The sequence below is a fragment of the Pteropus vampyrus genome, unplaced genomic scaffold, assembly GCF_000151845.1.
Source record: "Pteropus vampyrus isolate Shadow unplaced genomic scaffold, Pvam_2.0 Scaffold90, whole genome shotgun sequence".
NCBI lineage: Eukaryota > Metazoa > Chordata > Mammalia > Chiroptera > Pteropodidae > Pteropus > Pteropus vampyrus.
Window position 1 is genome coordinate 702,422 of NW_011888871.1, and position 2,465 is coordinate 704,886.

The window sequence follows — 2,465 nt, forward strand, 5'->3', positions numbered from 1 at the left end:
CCCACGCATCTGCCAAGTGAGCGGACCCACGAAGCTCCTCCCAGAGTCCAGCGCGGGGAGCTGGGCTTTCTACTCCACAAAAGCGAGCCCACGGGATGCGCAGAGCACGCGGCCTGCTGCATGAATCGCAGAGAATTAGATTCCTGCACGGGAGCGGGGAGGAAGCCGCGAGCTACCTGCTGGCTTTGGGAATTGGAGAGGCGGTTTGGAACGGGCAGAACTGGACAGGGGAGAAGGGCCCGGCCTTGGACTTGATCATTAACAGGCAGAACCCAGCGGCCCTGAGGATCGTCTGCGTGAAAAGGCTGGGCCCTTGAGTTTCACAGAGAAGGTCACCGGCACCATCAAATAAGAGCCCCACTCGGAGAGCAGCCAAGAACGAGGACTGGAAAATTCTGAGGGGGCCACGTGGCGACTTAAACCTTCCCCTCCACCCCCTTCTCATCTCGCTTGGCTGGCGCTGGAATCCCACGGGGGCATGAGACAGGTTAAATGGCATTGCGGGCGGCCCGAGGCCAGGACGCCCGCCTGGGGGACATCTGCCCAGTTCCGTAATGAGGACGCTTCAGAGCAGACGTGGAGCAGGACACGGGGAGCCTGCTCGTCCACTCGTCACTCCCTCGATTCTACATGACTCGCCGCACGGTAGAGAAACTGGCTATGAGGGAGTTCAGGAGGAGGAGAGACAAGGGCCAGTGAGACGTGGTGACACATTTAGGGTGTTCGGAGCAGAGTGAGGGCAGCACGCGAGGAGAGGGGACCTTGAAGGGACGAGGGCAGGGAAGCCTCGCAAGTCCATGGGGAGAGAGGGAGGGACGAAAGGTGGGCGCCGACAGGTGACGAGGCAGAGGACGAGGCTTGTCTGGACGAGGCCTGGTCTGGCCGGCGTTTGAAAGGGGAGCCTCAGCAAACCAGAGGCGCAGGAGAGGCTGGGTCGCCCCGTGCCGCCCGGATGCAGGTGCCGCCAGGGCCCAGGGCCGGTCCCAGCTGCATCGTGTGTCCTCTGGGGCCTCGGCCCCGAGAGGCACGCAGAAGCAGCACCGGATCCCCCCCTGCGTTCACGAGCATGGAAGCATACTTAGAGGCGACGTGGCAACTACTTTACAATGCATTTCTAGTTGTGGGGCGGTCCATTTTATGAAACGCCGTGGGAACCGGCAAGCGTAGTAACTGCTAAGCACGTTTCCTGTGTTTGAAGGTAGCTCGGCCAACACTGCAGTCAACTAGCAGACGGGAGCCTGGAGGGAAGGCGACTTCAGGCTTCCTGCGCGGGAGCAGGGCCGTGGTGCTGGGCGCGGGGCCGTTCCCGCCTCCCGCCTTCTAACTCTCCCGTCATCATCGTCATCATCGTCAAGGTCACCACCACCCGCTGAAGTGCGGGGCGCCCTGAGGGGAGGCCGGAGGCTGGCTAGACACGGCGCCCAGCACCTGTTTCTGCAGAGACCTCCAGGTCCGGGGCAGACGCGGGGCCGCGAGCAGCAGCGTGAATCTTATGTGGACCGCGGACGTCCTTACTCCCCTCCGAGGTTCAAGGGCTGGGGTCAGGCCTGTCTCTTCTCATCCATGAGGACACTGGGCAGACGTCTGGGCCGTGGAAGGAAGGGGGCGTGATCTGAGGACAGGCGATGGTGAGTTTGCTAAGCCGCCCTGTCTGTGAAGAGTCCGTCGGCTGTCGGCGCCGAGTTGGGGGGGCCGGCATTCCGGGTGCAGGGCACCCACACATGGCAGGTGGTGCTCCTGCCCTAGAGAGGTCATACTCCGTTGTGCCTGTCGGCGTGAGGTGACGTCATTGCCCCAAAAGAAGGATGGCGGGAATTCTTCCCTAACCAGAGTTAAACTGAGAGACCGTTGCATAGAGACCAGACTGACGGCTTCTGCCTGTTCCGGGGACGAGGACACGTCCCAGGGCTTTGAACTCCTGCTCGGCCTCCCGCAGCTGTGAGGCCTCGGGCACGTGGCGTGACCTCTCTGAGCCCCCATTTAAAACTGGACAAGTGGCACTTACATCTTAAGGCTGCCGCAGGGCACACGGCAGGCGCTTAATCAATGTCGCTTAGTCCACCCCTTCCGAGGCCGGCGGTGAACTCGCGGACGCCCTGGAAAATTGCCTCCACCCAGAACAGAATCTTGGAAGAACCGAAAAGGTCTGGCTTCGACCTTTCCTCCGGGCTTCCCGCTTGCAGCTCACCCACCCGTCTGTCCCCCTGCCGCTTGTGACTCCTGGGCAGGGACCGTCCCATATGCTCTCGCACAGCCTGCAGCCCATGAGACTTCTCCAGGAGGCGTTTGACATGCACGACGGGTAAGCGCTGTCTCCTTTCCTCGCTGCTGCGGACAAGACCTGGGGTCCGCAGGGGTCAGAGTGTCACCATGACGGCCCGTGACGGGGTCGCCTGCCTTCCCCCACACCCGGCTGGTTTCGCTGTGTCCCGAGCACGCATCTGCCTCGCCCTGTCGGCCAGGCA